The sequence below is a fragment of the Oncorhynchus masou genome, chromosome 32 (assembly GCF_036934945.1).
Source record: "Oncorhynchus masou masou isolate Uvic2021 chromosome 32, UVic_Omas_1.1, whole genome shotgun sequence".
NCBI classification, from domain to species: Eukaryota; Metazoa; Chordata; class Actinopteri; order Salmoniformes; family Salmonidae; genus Oncorhynchus; species Oncorhynchus masou.
Genome location: NC_088243.1, coordinates 45,954,528 through 45,971,164, shown reverse-complemented (window position 1 = coordinate 45,971,164; position 16,637 = coordinate 45,954,528). Strand labels below are relative to the sequence as shown.

General features: G+C 44.9%; 1 protein-coding gene and 1 long non-coding RNA gene across 2 annotated transcripts in view; both read left to right on the top strand.

Annotated features, from left to right (window-relative positions):
* Nucleotides 1-16,637, top strand: part of LOC135526134 (GTP cyclohydrolase 1) — a 56,495-nt gene that overhangs the window by 35,127 nt on the left and 4,731 nt on the right. The window lies entirely within an intron of this gene.
* Nucleotides 2,736-3,997, top strand: LOC135526133 (uncharacterized). The gene is made up of 2 exons (XR_010453250.1): nucleotides 2,736-3,560; nucleotides 3,665-3,997. It is a non-coding gene; the product is annotated as an uncharacterized LOC135526133 (long non-coding RNA).

The following is a 16,637-nucleotide window of genomic DNA, read 5'->3' as shown; positions in this document are numbered from 1 at the left end:
TTAAATGGACTAGTGGAACTAGCCCTGAGGGTCGACGCTCGTCTGAGTCGTATTGGCCGCCGAGCATGCCCTAACAGACCGTATAACGACACGGAGGGCTGGCATGCCAGCGTCGGGAACACGGCCAGTTCAGCCTCCGCTCACGAACCCATGCAGCTGGGGAGAGCTCGCCTCTCCCGGGAAGAGAGGGAGAGGCGGAGATCCCAAGGACTCTGTCTCTACTGTGGTAGAGCGGGCCACTTTATCCACTCCTGCCCGGTAAAAGATCAGGCCCGGTAGTAAACATGAGGCTACTATCGGGTGGTGTCACCACAGAGAAGACCTCATCATCTACTCTCCTCCCGGTAAGACTAAGATGGGCCACCCACACGCACGACACCCAAGCCTTACTGGACTCAGGAGCAGAGGGTAATTTCATGGACTTCAAGCTCGCTCACAAACTCCAGATCCCTATCACCTCACTCACGCACAAGATATCCGTCAACGCTCTCAATGGTCAAGAACTCCCCAACATTTCTCACACCACTGAACCTATCACACTCATCACTTCTGGCAATCACACTGAGACACTATCATTCCTACTCATGGACTCACCCCTTGCACCATTAGTTCTCGGCCACCCTTGGCTCACCCAACACAACCCCAGAGTTGACTGGGGTCATAACTCTATATCCATGTGGAGTAACAAGTGTCTTGAGTCCTGTTTAGTGTCTGCTTGTTCGTCTGTGTCTGATTCTGTGTTTCTAGAGGAGGCAGTGGATTTGTCTAACGTGCCCGTTGAATACCTCGACCTGAAGGAGGTGTTCAGTAAGTCCCGTGCTGCTTCCCTTCCTCCGCATCGTCCCTATGACTGTGCAATAGAATTATTGCCAGGTGAGTCTCCGCCTAAAGGCAAGTTATATTCACTTTCTGTTCCTGAGAGGGAGGCTATGGAGAGATACATCTCTGGTTCTCTGGCATCTAAATTCATTCGTCCTTCCTCTTCTCCAGCGGGGGCGGGGTTCTTCTTTGTGGGGAAGAAGGACGGATCTCTGCGTCCTTGCATTGATTACCGTGGGTTGAATAACATCACAGTGAAGAATACCTATCCCTTACCGTTGATGTCCTCCGCCTTTGAAAGGTTACAGGGAGCATCCGTGTTCACTAAGTTGGATTTACGTAATGCATATCATTTGGTTCGCATAAGGGAGGGGGACGAATGGAAGACCGCGTTTAACACCCCCAGAGGGCACTTCGAATATTTGGTCATGCCTTTTGGGCTATCCAACTCCCCAGCGGTTTTCCAGGCACTCGTCAATGACGTGCTGAGAGATATGATTGATCAGTTCATATATGTTTACCTGGATGACATACTGATTTTTTCTTCTTCTCTCCAGGAACACGCTCAACACGTCAGACGAGTGCTTCAGAGGTTGCTGGAGAATGGACTTTTTGTCAAGGCGGAGAAATGCATTTTTCATGCACAATCCGTTCCATTCCTAGGTTACATCGTCTCGACTGAAGGTATTCGCATGGATCCCGACAAGGTTAAGGCTGTGGTGGATTGGCCAAGCCCAGATTCCCGTAAGGCCCTACAGAGGTTTCTGGGATTCGCCAATTTCTACCGGCGTTTCGTTCGCAACTTTAGCCAGATAGTCGCTCCTCTTACCGCCTTAACCTCTCCCAGAGTGACGTTCAGGTGGTCCGATACAGCCGAGGCTGCATTCGCCAAACTCAAGAGCCGCTTTGTTTCGGCTCCTATCCTCATAGCTCCCGATCCCTCGCGTCAGTTCGTGGTGGAGGTGGACGCTTCAGAGGTGGGGGTAGGTGCGGTACTTTCCCAACGTTCCTCTTCTGACGACAAGATGCACCCTTGCGCGTTCCTTTCCCATCGGTTATCACCTGCGGAACGCAACTACGACATTGGCAACAGAGAGTTGTTGGCAGTGAAGTTAGCACTGGAGGAGTGGCGCCATTGGTTAGAGGGTTCGGGGGTACCTTTTATAGTTTGGACCGATCACAAGAATTTGGAGTATATCAGAACCGCCAAGCGACTCAACTCCAGGCAGGCGCGGTGGGCACTCTTTTTCGGACGTTTTGACTTCTCTCTCTCGTATCGCCCGGGTTCCAAGAATGTCAAACCCGATTCCCTTTCTCGCATTTTTGACCATTCCGAACGCCCATCCACTCCCGAGTGCATCCTACCCGGGACCCTAGTGGTCTCCACACTCACATGGGAGGTTGAATCGAGGGTCAAAACGGCCTTAGAGGGGGTCACGCCTCCGCCCGGTTGCCCGCCTAATCGGTTGTTTGTGCCGGAGGGGTGTCGGTCCGATGTTATTCGGTGGGGGCACTGCTCCAACGTAGCGTGTCATCCAGGAGTCAGCCGCACTAGCTTTTGGTTAAGCAACGCTTTTGGTGGCCATTGATGGCTCGTGACATTCACAGTTTTGTCTTGGCCTGCTCGGTTTGTGCCACTGGGAAGACTTCTAATCGACCCCCAGATGGGTTACTCCAACCGCTGTCGGTCCCTTCGAGACCCTGGTCCCACATCGCGCTAGATTTTGTTACCGGCCTCCCGCCCTCCCAGGGCAAGACGGTTGTTTTGACCGTGGTGGACCGGTTCTCGAAGGCGGCTCATTTTATTCCCTTGCCTAAATTACCATCTGCCAAGGAGACAGCGGTAACTGTCGTGGATCACGTCTTTCGCTTACATGGCCTGCCGATGGACGTAGTTTCTGACCGGGGCCCCAATTTGTGTCCAAGTTTTGGCAAGAGTTTTGTAGGTTACTGGGAGCGAGTGTCAGCCTGTCTTCAGGGTTTCATCCCCAGAGCAACGGTCAAACGGAGAGGGCCAACCAAGATTTGGAGAGAGTGTTGCGATGTTTGGTTTCTAAGAATCCCTCTTCCTGGAGTCAACAACTCTCTATGGTTGAGTACGCTCACAATTCGTTGCCAGTGGCAGCCACGGGTCTCTCTCCGTTTGAGTGTAGTTTAGGTTACCAGCCACCTATCTTTCCCAGTACGGAGTCCGAGGTCACTGTTCCCTCCGCTCACGCTTTCATCCAGAGGTGCCGTCACGCATGGAGCAGAGCCCGTGAGACTCTTCTCCGGGTGGGGCGCGCACCAAGGCTAAGGCCGATCGCCACCGGTCGAAGCCTCCGGTATACGTCGTTGGCCAAAGAGTGTGGCTTTCTACTAAGAACATTCCACTCCGATCCGTTTCGAACAAGCTTGCCCCCAAATTTATCGGCCCGTTCAGAGTCACCAGGATCATTAGTCCGGTGGCGGTCCGGCTCAAGCTTCCTCCGGCGTATAGGAGAATTCATCCTACCTTTCATGTGTCTAAAATAAAACCTGTGTTTCAGGCACGCATTAACCCGCCGGTCCCGGTTCCCCCGCCGCCACGACTTGTTGATGGGGAGACCACCTTTTCTGTCAATCGTATTTTGGACTCTAGAAGGAGGGGACGCGGATTCCAGTACCTGGTGGACTGGGAGGGTTACGGCCCGGAGGAGAGAAGTTGGGTACCTGCTAGGGACATTCTGGATCACTCCCTTATCGATGATTTCAATCGACAGGTAAATTCGCCTGGGAACGCCAAGAGGCGTTCCTAGGGGGGGGGGGGTATTGTCACGGTTCATGAATCCACTGCCTCCGTCTCTCTCTCTCTCTCTCTCTCCAGTGTTTGTGTGGGCGTGGTTTCCCAATCTCGGCCTGATTGTCTGCGCCAGCTGGAACCACTTATCTTCCCTTTATATGTTCTGTTACCAGTATTTCTTGTTGTCAGATCGTTGTTTCTTCTCTGAGGTTGTGTCGTGTGTCCGTGCTCTTCTCTTGTGTGGATTATCTGCTGTGCTCCTTCCTACTCATCTGGACACACTCCCCTGGTTTTCTCAGCACGTTATGATCGGAAGATGCGCCCGAGTTCCTGGGTCGGATTCCTTCTGAGTACAGTCTGTCTGTCATGTTGCTGCTGTGAACTACATTCATTAAAACCATCGTTGCTTGCATCTTGCATCCGCCTCTGTGTTGTAACAAAAGCTAGTGAGGGAGGTAAGTGTCTCCAGCTTCAGAGATTTTAGCAGTTCGTTCAAGTCATTGGCAGCAGAGAACTGGAAGGAGAGGCGGCCAAATGAGGAACTGGCTTTGGGGGTGACCAATGAGATATACCTGCTGGAGCGTGTGCTACGGGTGGGTGCTGCTATGGTGACCAGTGAGCTGAGATAAGGCGGGGCTTTACCTAGCAGAGACTTGTAGATGACCTGGAGCCAGTGGGTTTGGGGACGAGCGCGAGTGCCAGTCAACGAGAGCATACAGGTCGCAGTGGTGGGTAGTATATTGGGCTTTGGTGACAAAACGGATGCCACTGTGATAGACTGCATCCAATTGGCTGAGTAGAGTGTTGGAGGCTATTTTGTAAATTACACCGCCAAAGTCGAGGATCGGTAGGATGGTCAGTTTTACGAGGGTATGTTTGGCAGCATGAGTGAAGGATGCTTTGATGTGAAATAGGAAGCCAATTCTAGATTTAATTTTGGATTTGAGATGTTTAATGTGAGCCTGGAAGGAGTGTTTACAGTCTAACCAGACACCTAGGTATTTCTAATTGTCCACATATTCTAAGTCAGAACCGTCCAGGGTAGTGATGCTGGACGGGCGGGCAGGTGCGGGTCGTGAATGGTTGAAGAGCATGCATTTAGTTTTACTTGCATTTAAGAGCAGTTGGAGACCACGGAAGGAGAGTTGTATGGCATTTGAAGCTCATCTGGGGGTTAGTTAACACAGTGTCCTAAGAAGGGCCAGAGTTATACAGAATAGTGTCGTCTACGTAGATGTGGATCAGAGAATCACCAGCAGCGAGAGCGACATCATCGATGTATACAGAGAAGAGAGTCTTCCCGAGAATTGAACCCTGTGGCACCCCCATAGAGACTGCCAGAAGTCTGGACAACAGGCCCTCCGATTTGACACACTGAACTGAGAAGTAGTTGGTGAACCAAGTGAGGCAATCGTTTGAGAAACCTCAGCTGTTGAGTCTGCCAATAAGAATGTTGTGATTGACAGAGTCGAAAGCCTTAGCCAGGTTGATGAATATGGCTGCACAGTAATGTCTCTTATCAATGACGGTGATGGTATCGTTTAGGACCTTGAGCGTGGCTGAGGTGCACCCCTTACCAGCTCGGAAACCAGATTGCATAGCGGAGAAGGTACGGTGAGATTCGAAATGGTCGGTAATCTGTTTAACTTGGCTTTCAAAGACCTTAGAAAGGCAGGGTAGAATAGATATAGATCTGTAGCAGTTCGAGTCTAGAGTGTCTCCACCTTTGAAGAGGGGGATGACCGCGGCAGCTTTCCAATCAGACGATACGAAAGAGAGGTTGAACAGGCTAGTAATAGGGGTTGCAACAATTTCGGCAGATCATTTTAGAAAGAGAGGGTCCAGATTGTCTAGGCCGGCTGATTTGTCGGGGTCCAGATTTAGCAGCTCTTTCAGAACATCAGCTATCTGGATTTGGGTGAAGCAGAAGTGGGGGAAGTTTGGGCGAGTTGCTGTGAGGAGCGCTGTGCAGTTGACTGGGGTTGGGGTAGCCAGGTGGAAAGCACGGCCAGCCGTAGAAAAATGCTTATTGAAATTCTCAATTATTGTGGTAGTGAAAGTGTTTCCTAGCCTCAGTGCATTGGGCAGCAGGGAAGAGGTGCTCTTATTCTCCATGGACTTTACAGTGTCCCAGAACCTTTTTGATTTACTACTACAGGATGCAAATTTCAGTTAAAAAAGTTAGTATCAGCTTTCCTAACTGCCTGTGTTTCACAGAGAGGAGACAGACAGTAGAAAGTGACATGACTGTCAACAAGGCAAACTTCCTTGAACTTTTACAGGTCATAGGCAAATTCGAAAAAACAGTTGCACAGAAAATCGCAGATAATCCTAGAAATGCTAAATACACACATCATGCATGATATTCAGAATGAAATACTGGGCAAACCCTCAACTTTACAACCTTGCCTGCCTGTCCATATAAGCAGAAAGAACCAAGGCCCTGGATGTCCAGTAGATTATAGACTCATGTGCACTGAACCACAACAACATCGTCCTTCTATAAAACAACACTTGGTGAGTAACTGAAAGGTTCTTTTATTTATTGACAGAGTGTGCCTGTCCGGTCGTGGGAACATTATTCAATCTCGCTGATCTGGATCTAAATGGAACAAGAAGACGCATGCATATTGTCGGCCTACAATTATTTTTGCAATGTAAATATGATCACTAAGATTGTGATGATAGCCAGCTCGTTTTACACCATGTGTACACAGTTGACAGGCATAGGGTAAATACACTTCTCGTTGTGGCTGCACTGTGGATCTTATTCCTTTCATTTCTGACATTAGACATTTCATCTGTAACATTATAACCAATGCACAGCAGGATGCATGTATATCGTCGGCCTACGAGTTATTTTTGTTTGCAGTAGAAATATAATCACTAAGATTGGGCATGGTTGCCAGTTCGTTTTACAAGTGTGTGTGCAGTTAACAGGCATAGGCTAAATGCATTGCACTTCTCGTTGTGGCTGCACTTTGGATATTATTCATTTCAATTCTGACGTAGCCATTTCAGCCGAAACATTATTACCGATGCACAGTTGTCTGATTATGCATATGGAATAAATGCACTTGTAAATAGTCATGAAAATGTACTATTTACTTAGCACCCCCACGTATTGGTCAAGTCCCACCGTATCACCCGGAGAGAGAGAACCCTGGCGCCGTGCCTGGAGTGTAATGTTTACTGTTAATTTTTGTTTATTTCAGTTTGGTTTATTATCTACTCCACTTGCTTTGGAAATGTTAACATGTGTTTCCCATGCCAATAAAGCCCCTTGAATTGAATTGATACTCTCAATGTAAGACCCTGTAGGCTATGCCTGCTCCCTAACAAAGCAGAGCAGGATCGAAAAAGTATGGGCTTGCCTTGGGCTCTGTTTCAAAATATAACTTTTTTTATATGACAGCGGTTCCACACGTTGCCGTGACGCAAGTTGTGTGGGAAAAATATAATTTGTATTTTATTCTGTTATGTTTCATTATATTCTTAGAATACTATAAAATATACAGTGCCTTTTGAAAGTATTCGGCCCCCTTGAACTTTGCAACCTTTTGCCACATTTCAGGCTTCAAACATAAAGATATAAAACTGTATTTTTTTGTGAAGAATCAACAACAAGTGGGACACAATCATGAAGTGGAACGACATTTATTGGATATTTCAAACTTTTTTAACAAATCAAAAACTGAAAAATTGGACGTGCAAAATTATTCAGCCCCCTTAAGTTAATACTTTGTAGCGCCACCTTTTGCTGCGATTTCAGCTGTAAGTCGCTTGGGGTATGTCTCTATCAGTTTTGCACATCGAGAGACTGAAATTTTTTCCCATTCGTCCTTGCAAAACAGCTCGAGCTCAGTGAGGTTGGATGGAGAGCATTTGTGAACAGCAATTTTCAGTTCTTTCCACAGATTCTTGATTGGATTCAGGTCTGGACTTTGACTTGGCCATTCTAACATATGTTTATTTTTGAACCATTCCATTGTAGATTTCGCTTTATGTTTTGGATCATTGTCTTGTTGGAAGACAAATCTCCGTCTCAGTCTCAGGTCTATTGCAGACTCCATCATGTTTTCTTCCAGAATGTCCTGTATTTGGCTCCATCCATCTTCCCATCAATTTTAACCATCTTCCCTGTCCCTGCTGAAGAAAAGCAGGCCCAAACCATGATGCTGCCACCACCATGTTTGACAGTGGGGATGGTGTGATCAGGGTGATGAGCTGTGTTGCTTTTAGGCCAAACATAACGTTTTGCATTGTTGCCAAAAAGTTCAATTTTGGTTTCATCTGACCAGAGCACCTTCTTCCACATGTTTGGTGTCTCTCCCAGGTGGCTTGTGGCAAACTTTAAACAACACTTTTTATGGATATCTTTAAGAAATGGCTTTCTTCTTGCCACTCTTCCATAAAGGCCAGATTTGTGCAATATACGACTGATTGTTGTCCTATGGACAGAGTTTCCCACCCCAGCTGTAGATCTCTGCAGTTCATCCAGAGTGATCATGGGCCTCTTGGTTGCATCTCTGATCAGTCTTCTCCTTGTATGAGCTGAAAGTTTAGAGGGACAGCCAGGTCTTGGTAGATTTGCAGTGGTCTGATACTCCTTCCATTTCAATATTATCGCTTGCACAGTGCTCCTTGGGATGTTTAAAGCTTGGGAAATCTTTTTGTATCCAAATCCGGCTTTAAACTTCTTCACAACAGTATCTCGGACCTGCCTGGTGTGTTCCTTGTTCTTCATGATGCTCTCTGCGCTTTTAACGGACCTCTGAGACTATCACAGTGCAGGTGCATTTATACGGAGACTTGATTACACACAGGTGGATTGTATTTATTATCCTTAGTCATTTAGGTCAACATTGGATCATTCAGAGATCCTCACTGAACTTCTGGAGAGAGTTTGCTGCACTGAAAGTAAAGGGGCTGAATAATTTTGCACGCTCAATTTTTCAGTTTTTGATTTGTTAAAAATATCCAATAAATGTCGTTCCACTTCATGATTGTGTCCCAGATGTTGTTGATTCTTCACAAAAAAATACAGTTTTATATATTTATGTTTGAAGCCTGAAATGTGGCAAAAGGTCGCAAAGTTCAAGGGGGCCGAATACTTTCGCAAAGGCACTGTATGTGTGTTTAACTGTGGTCAGGGTAGCCTAAGTGTGTCTTGTCTGTTTAATGAACATAATAACTATTGATTTCATGTGCATGATGCTGCCATGTAGCATATAGGCTGTACAGGCCAATAACATAATTCAACTCACAATATGCCAGTCTATTCTTTTGAAAATAGATTTTATTAGTCTTATAATGTTTCTGAGGACCTGCCTAAAACCAATGAATAATGGGTTTATTTGTGATTCAATGGATCTATTAAAATAGAAGCCTTCCCACATTGCCCCACGTCTGCTCCCACTCCTGCACTTGCTGGCATGTGCACAGCACAAAAGGCTTATCCCGGTAAGAATGTGGTAAAAATATATATTTTTTTACAAGCCAAATACAGTAAACTCTGCCTGTAAAGGTACCAGTCACTACAAAGATACAGGTGTCCTTCCTAACTCCGTTGCCAGAGAGCGAGGAAACCGCTTAGCGATTTCACCATGAGGCCAATGGTGACTTTTAAACAGTAAGTGTTTAATGGCTGTGATAGGAGAAACCTGAGGTTGGATCAACAATATTGTAGTTCCTCCATAATACTAGCCTAATTGACAGAGTGAAAAGAAGGAAACCTGTACAGAATTAAAAATATTCCAAAACATGCATCCTTGTTGCAATAAGGCAGAAAAGTAATACTGCAACAAATGTGGCAAAGCATATTCACTTTTTGTACTGAATACAAAGTGTATGTTTGGGCAAATCCAATACAACACATTACTGAGTACCACTCTTCATTTTCAAGCATAGTGGTGGCTACATCATGTTATGGGTATGCTTGAAAACCTTAAGGACTGGGTAGTTCAGGATAAAAAATAAACGGAATGGAGCTAAGCACTGGCAAAATCCTAAAGGAAAAACTGGTTCAGTCAGCTTTCCACTAGACACTGGAAGATGAATGAATTCAACTTTCAGCAGGACAATAACCTAAAACACAAGGCCAAATCTACACTGGAGTTGCTAACCAAGAAAACAAACAGTGGATGTTCCTGAGTAGCTGATTTACAGTTTTGACCTAAATCTGCTTGAAAATATATGTGAAGACCTGAAAATGGTTGTCTAGCAATGATCAACAAGCAATTTCACAGAGCTTGAGGAATTTTAAAAAGAATAATGGGCAAATGTTGTACAATCCAGGTGTGCAAAGTTTTTAGAGAATTACCATAAAAAGACTCACAGCTGTAATCTCTGCCAAAGATGGTTCTAACATGTATTGACTCAGGGGGTTGAATACTTATCTAATCAAGATATATTACATTTATTTATTTATGTTGGAATTTTTCTTCCACTTTGATATTAGTGTTTTGTGTTGATTGCTGGCAAAAATGACACCTAAATCAATTTTAAACACACAAAATGTGGAATAACTCGAGGTGTGAATACTTTCTGAAGGTACTGTATGTATATACCTCACATGCGACCCATGATAAGACTATGCAATCAGCCTATTAAAATGTTTATGGGAGAGAGAAAGAATGTGAGTGTATTTTACCAGTACATGTCAGGAACGAAAAAGAGAAAGAGACAAGGAATCTGAGAACCCTTTAGAACATCTGACTAGTTGACCAATAGCATTACTGTTGAGTTAACTTCTAATCAGTTATCAGACCTACAGTATGTAAAGACAACAGAAGCACTCCTTCTCGTTCATCTGCTTTGTTTGTAACTTTTTGTTACTCTTTTTGTACATAATGTTGCCGCTACCGTCTCTTATGACTGAAAATAACTTCTAGACATCAGGACTGCGATTACTCACCACGGACAGGCAGAATCCTTTTTCTTCTTTCACGACTCTGACGAGCTCGAGGCAAAGGATATACGGCTTCTTCGGGAACAGGCCCCGACCCCCAGTGATCTGCGTGAAGAGGAAAAAGAGAGGCCGGAGAGCGGGCTGCCTTTGACAAGTCGGAGGCGATAGAATAAACCCCCACTCCCCTCAATTCTGCTAGCAAACATGCAATCTTTGTACATTAAAATGGACAAGTTATTGGGAAGATTAAACTACCAACGGGACATTAAAAACTGTAACATCTTATGCTTCACGGAGTCGTGGCTGAGCAACGACAATATCAACATACAGGTGGCTGGTTATTCGATGTACCGGCAAGATAGAACAGCGGTGTCTGGTAAGACAAGGGTTGGCATTCTGTCTTTTTGTAAACAACAGCTGGTGCACAATATCTAAGGAAGTCTCAAGCAATTGCTCACCTGAGGTAGAGTTTCTCATGATAAACTGCAGACCACACTACCTACCGAAAGAGTTTTATTTTTTTTCTTTCTAGCCGTTTACATACCACCACAGGCAGAGGCTGGCACTAAGATTGAGTGCCAGCCTCTGCCTGTGGCAGAGCATTGAATGAGCTGTATTCCGCCATAAGCGAACAAGATAACGCTCACCCAGAGGCGGCGCTCCTAGTAGAAACGGAATGCAGGGAAACTTAAATCAGTTTTACCAAACCTGGACCACCTAGAGTCCACACACAGAGATGCATACAAAGCTCTCCCTCTCCATCCATTTGGTAAATCTGACCATAAATCCATCATCCTGATTCCTGATTACAAGAAAACATTTAAACAGAAAGCACCAGTGATTAGATCAATATTAAAGTGGTCAGATGAAGCAGATGCTAAGCTACAGGACTGTTTTGCTAGCACAGACTGGAATATGTTCCGGGATTCCTCTAATAGCATTGAGGAGTACACCACATCTGTCATGGGCTTCATCAATAATTGCATCAATGACGTCATCCCCACAGTGACCATACGTACATACACCAACCAGAAGTCATGGATTATAGGCAGCATCCACACTGAGTTAATTAAATACTTCTATGCTCGTTTTGAGGCAAATAACACTGAAACATGCATGAAAGCACCAGCTGTACTGAGTAAGACCTTTAGACAGGTCAACATTCACAAGGCCGCAGGGCCAGACGGATTACCAGGACATGTACTGCGAGCATGCGCTGACCAACTAGCAAGTGTCTTCACTGACATTTTCAACCTCTCCCTGTCTGAGCCTTTAATACCAACATGTTTTAACTTCTTGCGTCGAGCAATCCCGGATCCGGGATTCTATTTATAGCCTCAAGCTCATTAGCATAACGCAACGTTAACTATTCATGAAAATCGCAAATGAAATGATATAAATATATTTGCTCTCAAGCTTAGACTTTTGTTAACAACACTGTCATCACAGATTTTCAAAATATGCTTTTCAACCATAGCTAAACAAGCATTTGTGTAAGAGTATTGATAGCTAGCATAGCTATAAGCCTAGAATTCAGCCAGCAACATTTTCACAAAAACAAGAAAATCATTCAAATAAAATCATTTACCTTTGAAGAACTTCAGATGTTTTCAATGAGGAGACTCTCAGTTAGATAGCGAATGTTCAGTTTTTCAAAAAAATATTATTTGTGTAGGACAAATCGCTCCGTTTTGTTCACGTTTGGCTATGAAAAAAACCTGTATCCAGTTATAGCCTCAAGCTCATTAGCATAACGTAACGTTAACTATTTATGAAAATCGCAAATGAAATGAAATGAATGTGCTGGCTCTCAAGCTTAGCCTTTTCTTAACAACACTGTCATCTCAGATTTTCAAAATATGCTTTTGAACCATAGCAAAACAAGCATTTGTGTACGAGTATTGATAGCTAGCGTAGCATTTAGCGGGCAACATTTGCACAAAAACCAGAAAAGGATTCAAATAAAATTATTTACCTTTGAAGAACTTCGGATGTTTTCAATGAGGAGACTCAGTTACATAGCAAATGTTCAGTTTTTCCTGAAAGATTCTTTGTGTAGGAGAAATCGCTCCGTTTTGTACATCACGTTTGGGTACCAAAAAACCCCGAAAATTCAGTCATCAAAACGGTGATCTGTTTTCCAAATTAACTCCATAATATCGACTGAAACACGGCAAACGCTGTTTAGAATCAATCCTCAATGTGTTTTTCACATATCTCTTCATTGATATATCGTTCGTGGATGTCTCCTTTCTTCGGTGAATCGCTTGGAAAAAGACGTGCAGTTGAAGATGACGCACCAATTTCGACGGAGGACACCGGGCGGACACCTGGCAAATGTAGTCTCTTATGGTCAATCTTCCAATGATATGCCTACAAATACGTCACAATACTGCAGACACCTTGGGGAAACGATAGATTGGGCAGGCTCATTCCTTGCGCATTCACAGCCATATAAGGAGACAATGAAAAACAGAGCCTCAAAAATCCTGCTCATTTCCTGGTTGAAGTTTCATCTTGGTTTTGCCTGTAGCATCTGTTCTGGGGTACTCACAGACAATATCTTTGCAGTTCTGGAAACGCCAGAGTGTTTTCTTTCCAAAGCTATCAATTATATGCATAGTCGAGCATCTTTTTGTGACAAAATATTGCGCTTAAAACGGGCACGTCTTTTTATCCAAAAATGAAATAGCGCCCCCATAGATGTAACAGGTTAAGCAGACCACCATAGAGCCTGTGCCCAAAAACACTAAGGTAAACTGCATAAATGACTACTGACCCGTAGCACTCATGTCTGTAGCCATAAAGTGCTTTGAAAGGCTGGTCATGGCTCACACCAACACCATCATCCCAGAAACCCTAGACCCACTCCAATTTGTATACCACCCCAACAGATCCACAGATGATGCAGTCTCTATTACACTCCACACTGGCCTTTCCCACCTGGACAAAAGGAACACCTATGTGAGAATGCTATTCATACGTTCAATACCATAGTGCCCTCAAAGCTCATCAATAAGCTAAGGACCCTGTGACTAAACACCTCCCTCTGCAACTGGATCCTGGACTTCCTTACGGGCCGCCCTCAGGTGGTAAGGGTAGGTAACAACACATCGGCCACGCTGATCCTCAACGCAGGGGCCCCTCAGGGGTGCGTGCTCAGCCCCTTCCTGTACTCCCTGTTCACTCATGACTGCACAGCCAGGCACGACTCCAACACCATCATTAAATTTGCCGATGACAGAACAGTGGTAGGCCTGATCACCGACAACAACGAGACAGCCTATTATAGGGAGGTGGTCAGAGACCTGGCCGTGTGGTGCCAGGACAACAACCTCTCCCTCAACGTGATCAAGACAAAGGATATGATTGTGGACTACAGGAAAAAGGGGACCGAGCACACCCCCATTCTCATCGAGGCTGCAGTGGAGCAGGTTGAGAGATTCAAGTTCCTTGGTGTCCACATCACCAACAAACTAACATGGTCCAAGCACAACATGACAGTTGTGAAGTGTGCACGACAAAACCTATTCCCCCCCAGGAGACTGAAAAGATTTGGCATGGGTCCTCAGATCCTCAAAAGGTTCTACAGCTGCACCATCGAGTGCATCACTGCCTAGTATGGCAACTGATTGGCCTCCGACTACAAGGCACTACAGACGGTAGTGCGAATGGCCCAATACATCACTGGGGCGAAGCTTCTTGCCATCCAGGACCTATATACCAGGTGGTGTCTGAGGAAGGCCCTAAAATGGTCAAAGACTCCAGACACTCACATTATTGTGTGATAATATCATAATTTAATACAATTATGAAACTATTCAGATCTTTGTAACACGTTGTTACTAAACTCTGCTTCAAACGGTCTCAAAGAATGTGGTATCTTAGTCTGTGGTTCAAGAAAGAAGTTAGCATTCACTCTTAGTGCTCTCTCTACTACCACACGGCAAGCGGTACTGGAGCACCAATTCTAGGTCCAAGAGGCTTCTATAACAGCTTCGCCATAAGACTCCTGAACATCTAGTCAAATGGCTACCCAGACTATTTGCATTACCCCCCATCTGCACACCACTGCCACTCTGTTGTCATCTATGCATAGTCACTTTAATTTACTCTACCTACAGATGTGGCCAAAGGTTTTGAGAATGACACAAATATTAATTTTCACAAAGTCTGCTGCCTCAGTTTGTATGATGGCAATTTGCAAATACTCCAGAATGTTATGAAGAGTGATCCGATGAATTGCAATTAATAGCAAAGTCCCTATTTCCCATGCAAATGAACTGAATCCCCCAAAAACATTTCCACTGCATTTCAGCCCTGCCACAAATGGACCAGCTGACATCATGTCAGTGATTGTCTCGTTAACACAGTTGTGAGTGTTGACAAGGACAAGGCTGGATAAGAGCGTCTGCTAAATGACTTAAATGTAAATGTAAATGTGGAGTTCACTCTGTCATGCTGATTCAGTTTGAATAACAGACTGGAAGCTTCAAAAGGAGGGTGGTGCTTGGAATCATTGTTCTTCCTCTGTCAACCATGGTTACCTGCAAGGAAACACATGCCGTCATCATTGCTTTGCACAAAAAAGTGCTTCACAGGCAAGGATATTGCTGCCAGCAAGATTGCACCTAAATCAACCATTTATCGGATCATCAAGAACTTCAAGGAGAGCGGTTCATTTGTTGTGAAGAAGGCTTTAGGGCACCCAAGAAAGTCCAGCAAGCACCAGGTCCGTCTCCTAAAGTTGATTCAGCTGCGGGATCGGGGCACCACCAGTACAGCGCTTGCTCAGGAATGGCAGCAGGCAGTTGTGAGTGCATCTGCATGCACAGTGAGGCAAAGACTTTTGGAAGATGGCCTGGTGTCAAGAAGGGCAGCAAAGAAGCCACTTCTCTCCAGGAAAAACATCAGGGACAGACTGATATTCTGCAGAAGGTACAGGGATTGGACTGCTGAGGACTGGGGTAAAGTCCTTTTCTCTGATGAACCCCCTTTCCGATTGTTTGGGGCATCCGGAAAAAAGCTTGTCCGGAGAAGACAAGGTGAGCGCTACCATCAGTCCTGTGTCAAGCCAACATTAAAGCATCCTGAGACCATTCATGTGTGGGGTTCTTTCTCAGCCAAGGGAGTGGGTTCACTCACAATTTTGCCTAAGAACACAGCCATGAATAAAGAATGGTACCAACACATCCTCCGAGAGCAACATTTCCCAACCATCCAGGAACAATTTGGTGACGAACAATGCATTTTCCAGTATGATGGAGCACCTTGCCATAAGGCAAAAGTGATAACTAACATCTGAGTTGTTTGGATTCAAAATTGGAGTTGTTGACCAGTAGCATTACTGTTGACTTAATTTCCAATCAGATGTCAGACCTACAGGGTATAAAGACAGCAGAACCTCTGCTTCTTAGTGGTGAGACGAAGGGGGTTGGTGAGATTATGCAGAGAAGACTGACTTCCTAAGACAACACTAGGGAATTATTGCATACAGTGTAAAGAGTCACTTTGGGGGTTGGGCTGTTCTACACCTGCAGTACTTTTTTTTGTAGAGTACACTTGAGGTATCAGCCTCTATGAAGTGAACTCAGAGTTTGGCTTTGCATCCCCCCCAAAAAACCAATGAGCTTCTTTGAGATGGATGCAACACCTTTATACCTTCATATCGATGCATCTGCCCATTTGAAAGTCTTCGTAATCCTCTTGTTCTGTGGCATTTTGCTGCGCAGAGTGACAGAGCTACAGCGATAGGAGAGGTCATGTTTGGAAAAGAGCATTGGTTCAAAATGGAAGGGATGTCAGACTATAATGAGTCTAGTATGACCCGCTGCTCTCCTACTCACATTGACTCACTGGTGGTTGGAACGTGCAGCTGGTTATCAGTATTAGTAGCTAAGTTTCGATCCAATTGGCGAAAGATTTTCATGCAAATATAAAAAAATCTACATAAAAACAATACGCGCATTTTCCCACCAGAGATGTTTTCATCAAATTGACTTGTTGCAGATAAAAGGCTGTGCGTGATGATGTGGCGCACATAAAAAGAAAAAGGGAAAAAGTAAGAATAATGTCTGCACTCACTACTGTAAGTCAATCTGGATAAGAGTGTCTGCTAAATGACTAAAATGTTAAAAAATATAACAA